The sequence below is a fragment of the Pan troglodytes genome, chromosome 2 (assembly GCF_028858775.2).
Source record: "Pan troglodytes isolate AG18354 chromosome 2, NHGRI_mPanTro3-v2.0_pri, whole genome shotgun sequence".
Taxonomy (NCBI): domain Eukaryota; kingdom Metazoa; phylum Chordata; class Mammalia; order Primates; family Hominidae; genus Pan; species Pan troglodytes.
Window position 1 is genome coordinate 154,247,851 of NC_086015.1, and position 20,018 is coordinate 154,267,868.

Genomic DNA, 20,018 nt, shown 5'->3' on the forward strand with positions numbered 1-20,018 from the left:
CTCAGGTCTTCCCTACACCCAACCATCTAGCTCCCTACTTTCAGCTCTGTCCTCTAGTTTTTAACACGTTCGCTCGTCCCTTCTCTTGCCTGCCCACCACCCTGGTAGCATAATTATATCTCCATTTGTGGCTGGGGAGGGTGGCTCATGCCTGTAATACCAGCACTTTGGGAGGCCAAGGCGAGTGGATCACTTGAGGCTAGGAGCTCGAGACCAGCCTGGCCAACAGGGTGAAACCCTGTCTCTACTAAAAATACAAAAAAATTATCTGGGAATGGTGGCAGGCGCCTGTAGTCCCAGCTCCTCGGGAGGTTGAGGCAGGAGAATCGCTTGAACCCGGGAGGCGGAGGTTGCAGTGAGCCGAGATCAGCCACTGAACTCTGGCCTGGGCGACAGAGCAAGACTCCGTCTCAAATAATAATAATAACTATTATTATTATATCTCCATTCTTATTAAAGCTGCATGCAGCATTTTTATTTTTATTGTTGGCTCTTGAGCCAAGTCATGTACTAAGATTGCATTTCCTTCTTTTACTACTTTTTCCCTGAGGTTAAAAAATCATCTCATTTTAAAATTACTTTATTAAAAAAAAAGTTGATCTCTTCCTGCACACTGTAACCACTCCATAAAATACCCCTTAGTACTGTTTTCTACACAGTCAAATCTGTCAGAAAAATGTACCATTTCCCTGTTTTGTTTTCTTTGGTTTTGGTTTTGGTTTTTAATGAAGAATTTCTTTCAAGAGTCCTCTGTCCAGCTCTAGGTTGGACTGGTCACTCTTTAGATCCATTGCCCAGCTGTAGTCCTGGGGCCCCTCTTGCCAGCATTTTGGGAATTTTCATTTCTTCTTTGCTGCATTTCCCGTTTCCTGGATCCCTCTTTCCTAGTTTACTTCTCTACCCACTGCACAGGGTTGGGGGATGGGGTGGAGACACACTCCAATAACACTCTGAGAAAGGGTGAACAAGAGATTTTTGTTTTTGAAATCTGCAAGTCTAATAATTTATTTATTCTGTCCTTAGAGTTGATTGATAGTCTGGGTGCAGAATTCTAGGTTGAAAGTTATTTTTCCCTCAGTAATTTGAAGGCATTGCTGTACTCTTTGTGAGCTTCTACTCCTGCTGCTGCCAGGACCAATAATGTTCTGATTCCTGATTGTTCGGATGTGGGCTATTTTTTTCTGAACCTTTTCTTTATCCTGGCTTTCTGAAATTTCACAATAATGTGCATCAGTGCGGGTCTTTTTTTCATTCATTGTGCTGGACACATGGGTAGAATTCTTCTAGTCCTTAAGTCTAAAATATGTGTATTCTTCTTTCAATAATATTGCCCCTTTCCTTATTTTTTTTCCCTCTTTCTGGAACTCCTATTATTCAGATATTGGGCATTTTATAATGATCTTTGAATGATCTTGTCTTCTCTTTCCTGTTGTACCATTCCAGCCATTTTCAGGGAAATATCCTAAACTTCATCTTTCAAGCCATATATTAACTTTGTCATTTCTATTAATATATTTTTTACCTATAAAAGGTTCTTTCTTATTTTCTAATTACTACATTTTATTTTTTATTTGTTTTTATTTTTTGAGGTAGAATCTCGCTCTGTTGCCCAGACTGGAGTACAGTGGTGCAATCTTGGCTCACTGCAAACTCCACCTCCCGGGTTCAAGTGATTCTCCTGCCTCAGCCTCCCAAGTAGCTGGGATTACAGGCACCCACCACCACACCTGGCTAATTTTGTATTTTTAGTAGAGATGGGATTTCACCATGTTGGCCAGGCTGGTCTCGAGCTCCTGACTTCAGGTGATCCAGCCACCTTGGCCTCTCAAAGTGCTGGGATTACCGGTGTGAGCCACTCTGCCCAGCCTAATTACTACTTTTTATAATATACTCTTCTTATTTTATGGACCCAAGAGTTTCTTGTATCTCTCTGAGAATATTCATTATAATTTCTTTTGAGTTTTCTTCTGCTCCTGAATCGTCTCTATTTCCTCTGGATTCTTTTTGTATGTGTGGTTGGTTGGTTTTGGTCTTTGTCTTTACAAATGTCTGGTGATCCTTGGCACTCTGTTTATATTATTATATTGTATTATATTATAAAGCTAACTATAGAGCCTTTGTGTGCTTGAGCAAGGCATGACTACTAGTGGGCTTCCTATGGATGAGTCAAGAGATGAGCTGGGATGAGGACACAGAGAAAAGAGAATTCTTATACACTGTTGGTGGGAATGTAAACTAGTACAGCAACTGTAGAGAATACTATGGCGATCCCTCAAATACTACAAATAGAACCACAAATGATTCATCAGTCTCACTATTGGGCATTTATCTGAAGGAAAGGAAATCATTAGAGTAGAGAGACATCTGCACTCCCAAGTTTATTGCAGCATTATTCACAATAACCAAAACATGGAATCAACCTGGGTGTCCAATAACAGATGAATCTTTCAGGTGTGGCATATATACCCAATGGAATACTATCCAGCCCTAAAAAAGAATGAAATCCTGTCACTCACTACAACATGGATGGAACTGGAGGACATTATGTTAAGTGAAATAAGCTAGGAACAGAAAGTTAAACACCACATGTTCTCCCTCATATGTAGAAGCTAAAATAAGTTGATCTCATAAAAGTAAAAAATAGAACAGAGGATACTAGAGGCTGGGAAGAATTAAGGGGAAGGGAGGAATAGGGAAAGATGTAAAGGATACAAAATTATAACTAGGGCCGGACGCAGTGGCTCATGCCTGTAATTTCAATACCTTGGGAGGCCAAGGAGGGCGGATCACTTGAAGCTAGGAGTTTGAGACAAGCCTGGCCAACATGGTGAAACCCCGTCTCTACCAAAAAATACAAAAATTAGCTGGGCATGGTGGCACACACAGCTGTAGTCCCAGCTACTTGGAAGGCTGAGGCACAAGAACTGCTTGAACCCGGGAGGTGGAGGTTGCAGTGAGCCAAGATTGCACCACTGCACTCCAGCCTGGGTGACAGAGCAAGACTCTATCTCAAAAAAAAAAAAAAAAAATTATAATTAGATAGGAAGAATATGCTCTAGTGTTCTATACCACTGTAGGATGACTGTAGTTAACAATAACATATTACATGGGTTAAATAGGTAGATGGAGTGTATTGAATGCTCCTGAAACAAATAAATTATAATTTTTTTTTGAGACAGGGTCTTGCTCTGTTTCCCAGGCTGGGGTGCAGTGACACAGTCATGGTTCACTGCAGCCTCGATCTACTGGGCTCAAACAATCCTGCCACCTCAGCCATCCAGTGTGCTAGGATTACAGGTGTGGGCCACTGCCTCTAGACAATAAATATTTTTTTATGATGGATATGTTGGATATGCTAATTACTCTGATCTGATAACTATACATTATGTGTATTGAAATATCACTGTGTATCCCGTAAATATGTACAATTATTAAATGTCAATTCCAAATGTCCATAAATAAATAAAAGTTTAAAAAAAGAGATATGAGCTGGGGTTTTCATGGGTAAACACCAAATATGGGTAATGCAGGGTTTTTCACCCTTAGTACCTTGAATCCTGAGCCTTTCTTAAACTTCTATGAGGCAATCTGGCTTCTTATCAGCACCAACTTTGAATTTCCTCCTCTCTGCTAAATAATTTACGATTCTTCCATCTGCTTTCTCTATCTATATACTAGTGATATAAAAGATTTTTTCTAGTTTAATAAAAAAATTGAGTTTGTGTTTTGGTTTATTCTTCTTGTGGTTTAGGAGCATTTTTAGAGATAAGAGGGAAGAAATATTTTTATTCCACCACCTAGGGCTGGATTTTAGAGACATTTTTGTGGGAAGTTTAAGACAGGAAAGAGAAAGATGTGGGAAGTATGGTAGGCAGAATTCTAATGGTGTCCTCCCATGATTCTTCTCCCTTGTTTATTCACGCAACCACTAATCTATGTATTACCACAAGGGAACTTTGCAAATGGAATTAAGGTTACTAATAGGGAGATTATCCTGGATTATCTGGGTGGGCCCAAGTAATCATCTGAGCCCTTAAACATAGAAAAGAAAGGCAGAGAGATGTGTCAGAGGACAAGGCAGGAGAGATGAGGTAGAAGGAGAGGTCAGAGAGATGTGAAGCATGAGAAGGATTTAATACACCATTGTCGGCTTTGAGGACAAAGGGGGCCAAGAGCCAAAGAACATGATCAGCCTCTAGAAGCTGAGAATAACTTCTGGTCAACAGCCCACATGGAAACAGGGACCTCCATCTTCCAGCTCTGGAACTGAATTCTGCCAAGGACCTGAATGAGCCTTGAAGCCAATTCTCCCCCAGAGCTTCCAGATTAAAAAATCCAGGTTAGCTGACACCCTGATTTTAGCCTGGTAGCCGGTGGAGTGCTCAGCTGAACCCACTGGACTTCTGACCTACAGATAATCAACGGTGGTCTTTTAAAAGACGCCAAATGTGTGGTACTTTGTTATGGCAACAATAGAAAACAAATACAGGGAGACTGCTGCTCAGATGCAGAGGGAAAGACAAGGAAAGTGGACACTAAGAAATTTTGCTGTGCATTATCAATGGAGAACCTCTCGGAATTCCTCAGAAGACTTTGATGGAGACGAAATGGGACCATAAAAATACACAGCTCTGTAGAATTTCATCTTTGAGTTAGGAAGATGGAAATTATTACCAAAAAGATATAGTGATGGGCTGGGCGCGGTGGCTTATGCTTATAATCCCAGCACTTTGGGAGGCCAAGGCAGGTGGATCATGTGAGGACAGGAGTTCGAGACCGGCCTGACCAACATGGTGAAACCCCGTCTGTACTAAAAGTACAAAAATTAGCAGTGTGTGGTGGTGGATGCCTGTAATCCCCGCTGCTACTCGGGAGTCTGAGGCAGGAGAAACACTTGAACCTGGGAGGCGGAGGTTGCAGTGAGCCAAGATCGCGCTTCTGCACTCCAGCCGGGAGACAGAGCAAGACTCTTCCTCAAAAAAAAGAAAAGAAAAGAAAAGAAAAAGAAGAGAAAAGAGAAAAAAGATATAGTGATGAGGTTTCAATATGTGTTGGAGATTATTTTGCTAACAGTCTCCAATGAACCACCCTTCTCAGCATTCCTGCCCTATCTAGTCCCCTCCCACATTGACTGCGGGCTGGGTCATGTGACTTGATTTGGCCAATAGTATTCCAGAAAACATGATGCAAGTGCAGACTTGATAAGCTCTTGTACATTGGGGTTTGCCTTTTCAGAGTCCAACACCCTGTGAGGAAGCCTACTGTTGGATGGAAAGGGGCAGTCAGAGGGACTGCAGGTTTCTTATATGCTCTTTAGAAATAATTGTCTTTTCAATCTCATTGTACATAAGGTTTGATAAACTAAAAATTAATATTCAAAAAGGCATAAAATCTAGTCCACAAGGCCTCTCCTCTCATGGAGCCCCTGGCTCCTTGGGATTTTTAACTTCGCCCATTAGGCCATTATCATCACAAAAGACCCAGACTCCTTCCTAAGAGACATTAGCAAGGTTGAAGAAGAAGGTGGAGGAATTACCACATGCATATTAATTTATTTTCTTTTATCTCGAAATAATAAAAAATTCTCGTTGTGGTTGAGCAGGTGGTGGTGGTTCACTTCTCCATGTCTAATTTCATAAATATGTGCTTCAATAAGCTTTGCAAATGAAATAACAGAGTCTTCGTTCAGTTTTCTATTTTAGAAGGACCATTAATCTGGGAAACAAATAAAAAAATTAATTTTAAATGGCCGACATACACTTTCTCAAATGAGAACTATAACATCAGTATCATCTTAAATAGAAAGTATAAGAACCCAAACTCTTGTTTTCTCTCTAACTGGGCTACTTCTTTCATGCAGCATATCTAAGGGTCAAAGTCAAACATAGAGAACCATTCAAGAAGTGGATTTTTTTTCTGCCTGTTGTCTCTTTGTCTTTAAGACTAAGAACAATAAAATCTTCCCCAAACAGTTTGACTCTAGAATTATATCTTTTCCACCAGGAACTATTAATAGGAAGAAGCTCTACAATGATTTCAGAAATCAAAGTACAATCAAACCTCATTTAATGGGAATGTTCAGGGGACATGTCATTTTGGTTAATTAAATTTCTAGTTAACTAGAAATTAACCCAACACCCTTTGTTCAAACCTTTCCATAGAAAAATCTTTCTAAAATGCCTTAGGCTCTTTCATGCCTTAGGAAGTGTAGGGTGTTGAACATAATTGAATCTTTGATGATCGAAGTCCTTGCAGTGCCCCAGAAAGATCATTATGAGCATAAATACTCATTGTGCTGTACAGGGGATGTAGAGGGTCTAGGAGATTGGGTTAAATGGATAATCAGCTCAAGATATAATCTGAAGGAAAGTGTGTGTGTGTGTGTGTGTGTGTGTGTCTGTGTCTGTGTGCATTAAACACATATTATGCCTGTGTACTGTTTTCACTTTTCTCTTGAAATCAGAAATTTGAAAAGTAATCCCACTAATTAAGGGTTCCAATTAATTGGTTTCAGTCCAATTTTTTTCTATATGATCATAGATTTCTCAGGATCAACTTTAAAAGGATATGAGTATGGTGCCCCAAGTTATATCAAGTTATGACATGGCTGTAGTTTTTCTTTAAGAACTTTTAACATTTGCCTTCTTTATTTTACCTTATAAAAAGATAACATAACAATGTAACAGACAGAATAACACAACTATTTTTAATTCTATACATTACTTTTTCATCTTCACTACTTGCATATATTGATGATAATGTGATATAATTTTATATGTTGCTCTGTTTACTTAATGCCATATAAGAAATGCTTTCAATGGTGCCACATAGTCTTCATCTTCATTCATTCATTCATTTATTTTACAAGTATTTATAGACTGCCTAAGATGTCCCAGGCACTGTTCTAGGTGTTGGGTATATAGCAGAGGACAAAAAGGACAAAAATTCCTATCTTCATGGAGCATATATTTTTTGTGTATTATCATTTTAAATGGCTGCATAGGCTCCTTTTGCTTTTTAACTTGGTCTTATACTCATCAGTAGCACGCTTTACCCCTGGGTCCTTGTGTTGTCTCTGTAATATTCGTTATGGAAACTAGCTCTTAGGCCCTTAGAAGGAAACTGTAAACTCACTTACTCTGTGGTGAAAATAATAATAGCAGCTAACACAGCACTTACTGTAGCACTTAAACCTGGGCCAGGCATTGTTACAAGCACTTGTATTACACATTCAGATTTTATAACAACTGTATGAGGGAGATTTATTAATAGCCCCATTTTTTAGAAGAGGAAATTGAAGCATGGCTGAACAAAGATATGAAAGCGTATGGTGTATTTGGAAGCTATTGAAACAATTATTCAAGTAGTAATAATGGAACCTAACTTTTATTGAAAATCAGTATGTGCCAAGCACTGTTCTGAGTTATTAACTGATTTAACAACTTATTTAATCCTCACATCAATTTTATTTTACAAACGAGGACACTGAGGCACAGATTAGTAAGTTAAGCTATCAAAATTTGCACAGCTAGTGAGTGATAGAGATGGGATTTCAATCCAGGCATTCCTTCAGAGTACATACTCTTAACTACTTGCCTCTCACCAACTGATATTTTAACATTTTATTCTTCCAGAGGGTGTTTGTATTATAATGGTAGAAAAGAAAAACTACTGCATCTCTAATGTGGGACTTCTGAAGTAGAAGGACATTATGTTTCTTCTCCATTGACAGTGCCATTTGACTCTGCTGTTTTAATTCCAAGGACAATTTGACCAGATCACTGGGAAACAGTAGATTTTTGAGAAATAATCGACTGATCCTGGCTAATGTTGTTCACAAATAAAATATATCGCAAAGGCACAAACCTGGTTGGCGAATGATATCTTTTTAGTGATATTGAAAACTAAAAATTGACATGAAAAATTAGATTCATAGAAATTATCAGCACAATATAAATTTCCAGAAATGAGACCTTTTACTTCGTATTTTATATCTGTCTCTGTCCAATGCAATCCAGATAAAATTGGAATTATTAAAAATGAGGGCAACAAAACAAAATTCAAAGTGGCAAAAATATAATCAGTAGTTTCATATGGACAATAACTTGAATGATGAATCAAACCTTTGTTGGAAATTGTACGCAAAGGAGAACTGATCCCAGTGAAAATAATTTTGGTAAAATAAAAATGGAAGTACAAAGCAAACATTGAAATGGTTTCACTGCAGTGTATAGAAAATTGATCAAGGATTTAAATGATAATAGCATTTGCCCTGGAAAATATGTATAAGTCCTTTCAGGATGAAAATTTAAAAATCTGAATGTCATTCTAATTACAATATCTTATTTATAAATACTGAGAAAAAACATTCTCAGTGTCAAATACTGGAACACAATCCTGCTGTATTTAAAATACCATAGCAGAGAGGTGGCTGAGTTTGTTGGTTTTCCTTTTTTTTTTTTTTTGAGACAGAGTCTTGATCTTGTCGCCCAGGCTGGAGTGCATTTGCATGATCTCGACTCACTGCAACCTCCACCTCCTAGGTTCAAGTGATTCTCCTCCGTCAGCCTCCTGAGTAGCTGGGATTACAGGCGCCCACTACCACGCCCAGCTAATTTTTGTATTTTTAGTAGAGACAGTGTTTCTTCATGTTGCCAGGCTGGTCTCGAACTCCTGAGCTCCAGTGATCCACCCGCCTTGGCATCCCAAAGTGCTGGGATTACAAGTATGAGCCACCACACAGGGCAAAGTTAGTTGATTTTTCTACCCAGAATCCATTCCTCCTTTTTTGTTCAAGTATCCACTGCCAATATCCTATGTTACACATCATTTTTAATCAATTAATTCATGTAAATATTCTGAGGTATTTAGTTTGAACCTCAAACTTAATTTGGCATTGAAACTTAAAAACAAGAAACAAAAATTTATTGATCATCTACTATTTGCTTCTACTTTGTTAGCAGTTGTGGGCATTCATCCAAGAAGATCAAATCCTTGATTTCAGTGAACTGAAAATCAAGTTGGGAAACAGAGACACATAATGGCATAATTGAGAATGCAAGAGAACATCTGATAGGTAACAAATGAGCAGCAATTCAGAGTTGTGAAAACACACTTTCTTTGTTTTTTTGTTTTCTTTTTTTTTTTTTTTTTTTGAGATGGAGTTTTGCCCTTGTTGCCCAGGCTGGAGTTCACTGGTGCGATCTTGGCTGACTGTAACATCTGCCTCCTGGGTTCAAGCAATTCTCCTGCCTCAGCCTCCCGAGTAGCTGGGATTACAGGTGTGGCCACCGTGCCCAGCTAATTTTGTAATTTTTAGTAGAGACGGGATTTCTCCATGTTGGTCAGGCTGGTCTTGAACTCCCAACCTCAGGTGATCCACCCACCTCAGCCTCCCAAAGTGCTGGGATTACAGGCGTAAGCCACCGTGCCCGGCCAAAAACACACTTTGTAATGGGCTAAGCATTCAGTAAGAACATGATAAATGCCTGTTGAAGGAGTCAATGCTTGGAAATGTCTGGTTTTGAAAGTTGAATAAGATTTATATAATAGAGATAGAGAAGGATCTTGAGAACAAAGAGAAGAACAAAGTCTGAATTAAATGCTTCCTCCTTTGTGTTCTCACAGCACTTTACGTCTTTTATAGAGGCTTTCCCATTGCATGATAGACCTGCTTTGAGGGTAGCACTTTTGTGTCTTATTTACCTTTTGAACCCCAGCACATATTCCAATACCTATTTCTTAATTGGTAGTTAATAAATATTTAATAAATCAATGAAAGATTGAATGAGTTAATGAATAAATAAGAAAGCCCAAAGGTTACTCTGAGTGAGTTAACTAGTTTGGGATGGAAAGGGAACGAATCTGGAGGTTCTTGCCCATCAGTCTACACTGGACTTTATTCCACAGATAACAGAGCGCAAGATAGACTTTCACAGGGTAAGTCTGAAGTGGTGAAGTGTGCTGGTAATGACAGCAACTCTATATGGACTGGGCTAGGTGTTTCATGTGTCTTAACTTGTTAAACCCTCATCATTCTAATGATTAGGTAATATTAACGACATTTGTGTCAACTGAATCTGTAGGGGACCAAGGGAATTATTTAGAATCACATAGTTAGCAAATGGCCTAACAAACACTTGAAACCTGGTATACTTTATTTTACTTCCCAAGCCTCCTCCTATGCCACGTTCCTTCCTTGGGGATTCAATTGGTGGTGACAGGAAGCATGGATGGGACAACATTTGAATCATTACAGCTCTTATGCTTGAATATGAAAATGCGGATTTGTCGTTGTGTGACTCAAGCAGAGATTCAGTGATAAACAGAGATACATTCCCCTTTCACCATGTGCTTCAAACAGTGTTTCTCCCAAGTCTGCAACCTCTTTAGGATGAATTGCTCGGAATATTGAGACAAAGAAAGTGTTCCATTTTTACTGTACGATCAAGTCTGACTTCATCTCTGTCCTCATTTAATTATTCCCCATTAGATAACTCAAAGAGGTGTGAGGTGTTCCTCAATGAACTCTAAAGGAAAATTTCTTTTTCCTATCCTCTTCTTACCTTATTTAATTATTTGAAGATTCGCATTTAGTATTTGACAAATGCTAACTTCTATTGTTGGCTGTTCATGATAGTAAACCCACAAATTCTTTCCATCTTTGGGAAAATGGTTCACTGTGAATTAATTTTTATTCACTTTAGTAGCAGTGATAATACAGCATTCATTTGCTATTCCAGTAGCTATTACTTGCATCTTGACACAAATTGCTTTATAATTCAGTCTTTATTTTCTGGTTGCCTGAAATAATATCCTCAATAGGCAAAGCCTTTTATCAAGAAATTGCTCCCAAATATTCTGTGTTCTAATGCCACTTGATATTCACTGGAGCAAGATTTTAGTGGACTTGAAACCTGGTGTACTTTATTTCACTTCCCAAGCCTCCTCCTATGCCACGTTCCCTCCTTGGGGATTCAATTGGTGGTGACAGGAAGCATGGACGGGACAACACTTGAATCATTACAGCTCTTATGCTTGAATATGGAAGATTTGAAATTCAGTGTCCGTGTATTGCTGAAGTACCAAACACAGTAAGTGACCTCTTTTTAAAAATTATTTTTGTTTATTATTTTTATTAAATAACAAAGTGCAGCTGAGACATCTCATAATCACCAGGCCCAAATCATGCTATTGAAGGAATTCTCCAACTCTGGGGAAAATCTTTCTAATAAACAGGAAGAAAGGAGACAAAAGAAACCGGGCTTTCAAAGAGTCATGGTACAGAAGGACCAAGGCTGTTATCTTCCTAGGTGATCATTGACATCCCATGGAGGTTGAATTACTGGCTTAGCTGAATAAGTCTGGGAGGGGGAATCTGAAATCAAATGCCAACTCAAAAGCACAAAGAAAGGAGGTGGATGCAATTGGACAATCATATGTGAGGCAATATATGTTTGGTTTATTTGGAATTGAGAGTGACTGAATCTTTTCTTGTCATTCAGTGAGCAATGAGTATTCTAGGAAAAACTATCCCATTTCACATGGCTAAGGATTCGGCAGAATCCTCCTCATGTAATTTCACCTTCTCACTGCATCTGTTTCTAAAGGAAAACAAGCCCTCCAATTATCTGCCATGTTTGGAGCTTGTATTTCCTATCAATCTCTAATATATTGAGGAAAACTGTTTTTCCCTTAAAAATTATATAATAAAGTTATGGGTAATCCTCACTGAATGTTCATCTCTGTGGCGCTTAGACTGTAACTCCTGAACATTTCATGTTGGACTCATCACGTTTGGAGTTGGTGAACTTGAAAGTGTTTGAATCTGGATATAGGCTCTGTTCTCTGAGACTTTGCTACTTAGCTTGTCCCTAGACTGGCAGCATTGATCTCCTGCAGGAGCTTGTTAGGAGTGCAAGATCTCAGGCCCCACTCCAGAACTATTGAATCCAAATCTGCTTTTTAACAGGATTCCCAGGCAAGTCATATGCACCTTAGCATTGGAGAAGTGTTGCACTGAGGGTGGGTAGAGGAAATGTTTAAGGGAATATCCCAACTGATTGGCTGGAAGATTCAGTTGAAGAAAAGAAAGGAAAGGCAGAACTCTAGCATGGAAATGGGAAGAAAAGTTTCTCAGAAGCCAAAAAGGGACATTCCGTGTCGAATATTATAGAAAGCTTAGAGAGAGTGTGTCTACAGAATCCTACTGGATTTGGCATAAGGGAGGTTCTTGGGGCAGGGGAGGAAGCCAGGTTGTGGGAAAAATATGATCAAGAAATCGTGACTTAAGGGTTTGACTTGTTTGAGAAGTTTGATGGCTTCGGCATTGAAAAGAGGTAGAGAACAGTGTTTGAAGTTGGAGTGCCAGGTAAACAGAAAGGGAAGGAGTCAGTGGCAAGGGGATAACTGTAGATACTGACAAATATGCCTTTCAGCACTGGTGCTGGTAGAATTCATGGTGCAGTAGGGGAGAGAGCCTGTAAGTAGAGCAGGATCCATCTTCCTGGTGTAGAAAAGGGGAACTGTGGATGATGAAGAACCTAGATGAGGAATCTTATGCCAATGTGAGAGGGAGCCTTCTCAGGTTAGTAGGAAGAGAGGCCTTCTGCTGATAATTGGTAAAATAATCTTAAGAAGGCTTAAAAATATAATTAATGTTTGCTTTAAAAAGAAAAACTTCTAGTGATGAAGGGAATCTTTATATTCCTCTACTTGAGGTTACAAAATATCTTTAATAAGCAATACAGTTAATTGCTTCATTAGATTTCTGGGTTTTGGATTTCCACAGGTTGAGATTTATTGCTATATGGTTAGCATATGCCTGTGTGAGCCAGCATCTGGTGTTCCATGGATCAAAAGCAGCCCAAATTGTTCTACCTGCCAAGTATTCCCTTCTTACATCCCAATAATCTGATTTCTGAATACCAAGTCTATTAGTTTTATAATCTTGAAACTCCTAGTCACCCTCAACTGATAGATCCAATGGCCTTTTTCCAGTTACCTTCTCCTTGCCTTTCTGTAACATTTGAGAGAATTGACAATTCCTCTTTCAATAAAACTGCCTCTTTTTTTTTTTTTTTTTTTGAGATGGAGTGTGGCTCTGTCACCCAGGCTGGAGTGCAGTGGCGCAGTCCTGGCTCACTGCAACCTCTGCCTCCCAGGTTCAAGTGATTCTCCTGCCTGTCTCCTGAGTAGCTGGGATTATAGGGATGTGCCACTACGCCCAGCTAATTTTTGTATTTTTAATAGAGACAGGGTTTCACCATGTTGGCCAGGCTGGTCTTGAACTCCTGACCTCAGGTGATCTGTCTGCCTCAGCCTCCCAAAGTGCTGGGATTACAGACATGAGCCACCCCTCCCAGCCCCTTATTATTTTTTTAAAAATCAACGACATTAAGGTATGATACATTAAAAAAAAAACTCATTCATTTTAAGCACATACTTTGATAAGTTTTGACAAATGTATATGCCCATGTAACCGCCACCACAATTAAGATATAGAACATTTCCATCACTCCAAAAGTTCACCTCATGGCCCTTTGCAGTCAATCCTCTCCTCCTCCAGCCCAAGGCAATCGAAGGAATTGCATATAAGTAAAATCATACAATAGACATTCTTTCATGTCTGACTTCTTTTGCTCAGCATAATGTTCTTAAGATTCATCTATGTTGTTGTACATATCAACTTTGTTCCCTTTTATTGCTGAGTAGTATTCCATTGAAGTAATCAGTCATAATTTCCTTATCCATTCACCTGCTAACACATATTTGGGTGGTTTTCAGGTTTCAGCTATTATAAACAAAGCTGCTATGAACACTTTATTGTTGCTGAGACAGGGTCTTGCTCTGTCCCCTAGGCTGGAGTGCAGTGGTGGGATCTTGCCTCACCGCAGCCTCAACTTCCTGGGCTCAGGCGATCCTCCCACGTCAGTCCCCCCAGTAGCTGGGACTAGAAGCACATGCCACCATGCCTGCTTAATTTTTGTATTTTTGTATTTTTTGTAGAGATGGGATTTCACTATGTTGCCCAGGCTGGTCTGGAACTCTTGATCCACCTGCCTCGACCTCCCACAGTGCTGGAATTACAGGCATGAGCCACCACGCACAGCCATGAACATTAATACATAAATATTTGAGCAGACATATGTTTTCACTTATCTTGGGTAAATAGGAGTGGGAACACTACATTATACAGCTTAGGTATGTTTAAGAAACTGCAAACTGTTTTTCCAAGCTGATTGAATTTCTAACAGAAATGTATAAGAGTTCCAGTTGTTCCACATTGTCAGTCTTTAATTTTAGCCATCTGTCAGGTGTGTAGTCATATCTCACTGTGGTTTTAATTCATATTTTCCTAATCATTAATCATATTGAGAATCTTTTTTGTGTTTATTTTCTATTTCTATACCTTCTTTTATAAAATATCTGTTCAAATATTTTGCTCATTTCTAATATTTTATTAAGTTGTAAAGATTCTTTATGTACACTGGATATCAGTCTTTCATCAGATATATTTATTACACATTTGTCAATATGTGAGTTCCTTTTTAGTTTCTTAGCAGTGTCTTAACAGAGCAGAAATTTTAATGTTGATGAGGTTAAATTCACAAGTTTTTCGTCTTATGATTCATACTAAATGTGTCCTATCTAATAAATCATTGCCCACCCAAATATTGGGAAGATTTTATCCTATAAAACTGCCCTATCTTTAAACTTGCTCCTTCACTTCATTATATTGTACCACTCCAATGTACCTTCTTTTAGTCTGTTCTTTTCTGGATCCTCTTGTTTCTCTCTGTTAACCATGGATATTTACAAATTTTTTCTCCCTTTGATTATCAAATATTGCATGCTCATCAAAGATTTAGAAAGTAAAGGAAGTGAAGAAATAATAATGTTAAAAGCACTAATTTTGAGTACGGTATCTATTGTGTGATAGTTAGATGGTAGTAGATAATTGGGAGAACAGGCTAGAAGCTAGGCTGCCTGCCCCTGAATTCTATTTCTACCACCTTATACTTGCATGGTCTTGGATAGTGTTTCAATCCGTGAAGAATTCACAAGATTCAGTAGCAGTTTGCGCTAGAATTTTCTGTAGGAAGGGATACAGAGCAAAAGCATCAGGAAAAAGATGTGCATCTTTAGAGTCTGGAGAGGTCAGGCACAGGCTTCCACAGTTCTTTATCATCCAAGGCTGCACAACGGTGATCTCTCTGGCAGGGAAATTCAGAGACATGGGTGAAGTGTTTCTGCCCAGGGAAGACTCTTTGAGTCTTAGGGTCCAAGGTCTTTCTACAGAGGCTGTTAGCATAGAAACATCCTGTTACACAATCTACCATGGCAACCAAAATCCAGGACCCAACAATGAAACCAGGTGCACATCATCAATCTTGACGTTAGTGCAAGGCAACTTGACAAGCAAGTAAGACATGGTCCATTGATTCAGATGTATATAACAAAATTATCAATCATAACATGAAGAACTCTCTCAGGGCCACATTCCTAAGGGTGACCAAGGGCCAATCATGGTTCCCTTGGAGAGAGCAAGGAGTAAGCCACCAGACCTGCTGTGTTCACTCTTTCCTCTCAAGTAGCCTCTCTAAAGCCTTACTTCTACCTAAAATGGGAAGATAAGTGTACTTTTTTCATTGGGTTGTTGTGAGAAGTGAGATTATACAGGTAAAGCTTTCAGCATTATTTTTGGTACATAGTTTTTGCTCAATAACTATTAACTATTATTAATATTTTGCATTTTCCTCCTCTGTGACATAAGGATAATAGTACCTGTTTCATTGGTTAATGCAAGAATAAAATATAGTTCTGGTATATAGAAAGTTGATTCAAGGCTAGGCCCAAAACAGGAGCTAAAATTCCCGGTAATTTTGCTGCCTCCTATAACCCTATTATCTAGAAGAAAACACGATAAATATTTTGTTATATATGCCTTCCACTCAACATATTAACAATTAACTTACATGCTTTTTCAATAAAACAGTGAAAACATTAACACCTTTTTCAAAGCAGACATACACAATTGTCTTCTAAATGGGTGATGGCAGCAGAATCTGTGGAAACTGCAATGTCTGAAGTGCCTGGGAGGCCACAGCCAATGCTGGGAAGTATACAGCTGTTGCAGCCACATGAAGCAGGACCATCACTCAGCCTCCTCTTCCTCCCTGGGGCTGTGCATGTTTCTAAAATTAGGATCTGTGAACAGGTGCTCCCTTCACTTTCCCTCTTTCATCCAACACAATTCCAGGCACTGTGGAACAAGAGCTGCAGAGTCCTGCTCGTTATGGAGATTGTGAAATGCGGCAATGACTGGAAAATGTCAGTAGCTCAGGCAGGCCTCTGGCTTTGTGAGTAATAGAAGCCTCTCAACCTTGGAGTCCACTGGGAGGTTGTCAGTCAAAGCACTTACCAGGGCATGCTCAGTGCAAACGCCCTCAGAACAATACTTTCTTGGTGACCAAGGTTTTAGTGCTGAGCATGCACATGGCCGCCTTCTAAAGGAAGAATTCTTCTCCTAGGGAAGACAGAGTAACACAGCTGTTGATAGGCTCACCGTTGTCTGTGGTTCACTAGGTATCAGCAGTCTCCTTTTGTTTGTTTGCTCCATGAATGAACACAATTTTTTTAGCTCACCTCTTCCCCAAGCCGAATCATTAATTATTGCTAATATTAATTTGAAAAGCCAGAAGAAAAATAGTTAGCTTCTTTGTGACCTTTAACAATGTGTCTCCTGCTTTTGCCTTATTTCATATGAGAACACTTGTTTTGACTTAGGTACCTTTAAATTGCATATGGTGTTTTTGGAATTTACCTATTGGATAAAACTGGAAATGAGTGAATGACTCTGGTTTTTTACTTCACAGTTTTTCTCTCACGTAGTTGAAGTTATACTGTATTCAGTATTTTAAAATTATTTCCCATTACTTCCAGTCCCAATCTTGATAATGGTTCACAAGTAGTTTTCCATGTCATTAAAATTTTCTCTTAAATATTTAGGTGATTTTGTTGGAGCACAGCAGGGATTCCTTGTACCCATGTAGTATCCTCTTTTTTTTTGAGACAGAGTCTCGCTCTGTCCCCAGGCTAGAGTACATTGTCATGATCTCGGCTCACTGCAACCTCCACCTACCGGGTTCAGGTGCCTGCCACCACACCTGGCTAATTTTTGTATTTTTAGTAGAGACGAGGTTTCACCATGTTGGCCAGGCTGGTCTCGAACTCCTGACCTCAGGTGATCCACCTGCCTCAGCCTCTCAAAGTGCTGGGATGACAGGCGTGAGCCACCGCGCCCAGCCCCGTATCTTCTTGATACCAAAAAAGGCCTTCCAGCTTTTATACCACAATCCACAGGAAGAAATACATCATACATTGTGATCCCGTACACATAAACTGACACATACACATTGCTGAAACAGAAGTTTCATGAGATAGTACTTCCCCTTTCTACATGATATGCACTCTGCTATATTCGTTTTTATTCACTTTTTGAATTTAAAAATGTTGGTCAAATATACCAGGTGAAATGAGTTATTACTCAATGTTTTTGAGCTTCCAAACTGGGGCAAAAGAGAGTCCATACCTCTCTGCCTTTTCTTTTTTCCCACACTCCATCTGTCTTGGTCAGTTTTCCCTGAAAACGAGCCTGATGTAAGGATTGGGATGCAGGTTGTTTATTTGGAAGGTGATTCCAGGAAACAGAAGTGCAGAAGTGAGAACAGGGAAGAAATGGGAAAGAAGGAAAAGCTAAAACAAAGTGTGTTATTGTACAAGTTGCCATTGGGCAACTGGGGCTCAATCCTACTGGGGAACTTCTGGGGACGTTGGGTAGAATGGTGTTTCCAAAGGATGGGAGGCTGGGAGGTTTATTCACCGAGTCTCATTTTCCCCATTGGTTGAGGTATCCAACCCACTCCCTAATGTGGCTGCAGAGAAATGGAGAGATGAAAGGTGGGCCCTGCTGCAGACTATCATCATGAATGGAAGCCTCTACTTAGGCTCCACAGCACCATAAGCAAGCCAAGAGCACATGATGTGGAGCACAAAGGGCAGCTGCTGCTTCCTCTGAGCAGGAAGGGGTGGACTCCAAGATTCCCTACCCAGTATATCATATCTTCCTCTTACCTAGACAGGCAATCCTGAGGCCTCATTTCCATGGCAGAGAGAAAGAACTTGAAGAATTGACTCTGCTAGGATTGGCCCTTAACATATTAACATAATTTAGAAAACTCTTCTATCAGCAGGGCCAGGTGGCTCATGCCTGTAATTCCAGCACTTTGGGATGCCAAGGTAGGCAAATCACCTGAGGTCAGGAGTTCGAAACCAACCTGACCAACATGGTGAACCCTCGTCTCTACTAAAAATACAAAAATTCGTCTGGCATGGTGGTGCGCGCCTGTAGTCCCAGCTACTCAGGAGGCTGAGGCAGGAGAATTGCTTGAACCCAGAAGGCCGAGGTTGCAGTGAGCCGAGATCAAGCCACTGCACTCCAGACCGAGCAATAGAGCAAAACTTTGTCTCAAAAAAGAAAAGAAAAGAAAAGAAAATTATTCTGTCTTTCTCAACAAAGCTATTTTCCTGCTGTAGATTCAGACAGAAATCTAATTCCAGCTGAGGGTAGAAATGTCTTCTAGATTGGGGGTACCCCTCCATTCCACTTATGCCCATTGTCGCCTCAGTGAGTGGGGGGATTTGAAAATATGTAAATAACTCTAAACCTAGTTCCAAAATGTTATCTCTCTTGCTTTAATTGTGACTTCTATGTATTTGTAAAATAAGATGGATATATCATAATTTATTTAACTACTTTCCTAATGTTGGACATTTAGTTTGTTTTCATTTTTTTGGTATCATACGTAACGTTATAGTAAACATCATTGTGCATAATTCTTTGTTTGGGTCTCATTTTACCAAGATAGACACCTCAGAGTGAAAATAGAGAGCTAAAGAGTATAAAAACTATAAAAACTTTTAATCTATGTTGACCAATTGCTCTATAAAATGTGTAGATATAACCAATTTACCTTCCCACTAGTCATGTGTATATATCGGGCAATCTCAAAAACATTTTTTTTGTTTGTTTGTTTGAGACGGAGTCTCACTCTGTTGCCCAGGCTGAAGTGCAGTGGCGTGATCTCGGCTCACTGCAAGCTCCGCCTCCTGGGTTCACGCCATTCTCCTGCCTCAGCCTCCCGAGTAGCTGGGACTACAGGCACCCGCCACCACACCCGGCTAATTTTTTTGTGTGTTTTTTAGTAGAGACGGGGTTTCACCGTGTTAGCCAGGATGGTCTCCATTTCCTGACCTCGTGATCCGCCAGCCTCAGCCTCCCAAAGTGCTGGGATTACAAGCGTGAGCCACCGCGCCCGGCCCTCAAAAACATTTTTTAAAAATTCTCAATGTTGAAAAATTTAAAAACATAAAAAAGCGTAAATCATCATCATAATAAATAACCCATAATCCTGGCTGGGCGCGGTGGCTTACGCCTGTAATTCCAGCACTTCGGCAGGCGGAGGCGGGTGGATCACAAGGTCAGGAGATGGAGACCATTCTGGCTGACACGATGAAACCCTGTCTCTACTAAAAATACAAAAAATCAGCCGGGCGTGGTGGTGGGCGGCTGTAGTCCCAGCTACTCCGGAGGCTGAGGCAGGAGAATGGCGTGAACCCGGGAGGCGGACCTTACAGTGAATCGAGATCACGCCACTGCACTCCAGCCTGGGCGACAGAGCGAGACTCCGTCTCAAAAAAAAAACAAAACAAAACAAAACAAAAAACAAACAAACAAAAACCATAATCCTGAGACAGGCACTATCAACATTTTAATGTATTACATAGCCATATTCATTCATATATAATGTATATGTCTAATTTAAGAACAAAATAGACATACCACATATAGAGTTTCATATTCTTTCTCATTTAATATTATATTCTATTTTTTAGAAAGATAATTTTAAATGGTTGCAAAATGTTTCATCTGTGTCAGTTAGGAATTGTGTTTGGCT

General features: G+C 39.7%; 1 long non-coding RNA gene across 4 annotated transcripts in view; it reads left to right on the forward strand.

Annotated features, from left to right (window-relative positions):
* The first annotated feature begins 9,855 nt into the window (after positions 1 to 9,855).
* Positions 9,856 to 20,018, forward strand: part of LOC107970811 (uncharacterized) — a 28,325-nt gene continuing 18,162 nt past the window's right edge. For 3 of the 4 annotated variants that reach the window (XR_010155352.1, XR_008547144.1, XR_010155354.1), the window contains exons 1-2: positions 9,856 to 9,939; positions 10,944 to 11,093. This is a non-coding gene — a long non-coding RNA (uncharacterized LOC107970811). Of the gene's footprint in view, positions 9,940 to 10,173; positions 11,094 to 20,018 lie in introns of all 4 variants that reach the window. The other variant, XR_010155353.1, reaches the window with a different exon arrangement.